This window comes from Sinocyclocheilus grahami, unplaced genomic scaffold, assembly GCF_001515645.1.
Source record: "Sinocyclocheilus grahami isolate Dianchi unplaced genomic scaffold, SAMN03320097.WGS_v1.1 scaffold1646.1, whole genome shotgun sequence".
In the NCBI taxonomy this organism is placed as follows: domain Eukaryota; kingdom Metazoa; phylum Chordata; class Actinopteri; order Cypriniformes; family Cyprinidae; genus Sinocyclocheilus; species Sinocyclocheilus grahami.
This window is the reverse complement of record NW_015506825.1, coordinates 111,512-112,269: the sequence shown is the minus strand read 5'-3', so window position 1 is coordinate 112,269 and position 758 is coordinate 111,512.

Genomic DNA, 758 nt, shown 5'->3' with positions numbered 1-758 from the left:
GTTCTCTCAGTGTAAATACTGGTAGTGTGCTCTGACCAGCTGGGACCAAGTTGTGTACATCCCGAGTCAGCCAGTGATGCACGTTATTCTTTGGTCCTGCGCTCCACTCCATCTGGCTCTCCAGTACAGCTGACACTTCATCTGAGGAAAACGTCTCTCGCCTTTGACCCAAGAACTGAGGTTCAACAGACAGGCACTTGGAACTGATCCGGAAAGCATGTTGAACTACGTCCTCCTTGAAATGATTTGCTTCCTCTAACAAGGTCTCGTAGGGTTCTGTCACCAACCTCTGACTCGTGCGTCCTTGGACAAAAGGTTGTCGACTCATCGCGTCTGCTACCACGTTCTTACTCCCTGGGATGTACTGGATGCTGAAGTTGTACGGTGCCAGCTTTGCAACCCACCTCTGCTCACACGCGTCAAGCCTTGGCTTCGTTATTGTCCGTCCAAACGGTGAAGGAATGACCTTTCAGCCAATGGCTGAATTTATCACAGACGGACCATTTTTGGGCCAGAAACTCCAAACGGTGAGCAGGGTAGTTGCTTTGGGCACGTGTGAGGGTCTTGCTGGCGAAAGCGACAGGACGGGCTCTAGTCTCGCCTTCTGCGCCCTTAGAAAGTACAGCGCCCAATCCATCCAGCGAAGCGTCTGTTGATAGAATGAACGGGCGACTGAAATCCGGGTGTCCGGGTGTGCCAGACTCCAAAAAGGACAGACTTCAGCTGATTGAAGGAATCATGCTGCTCTTTCTTCCAAT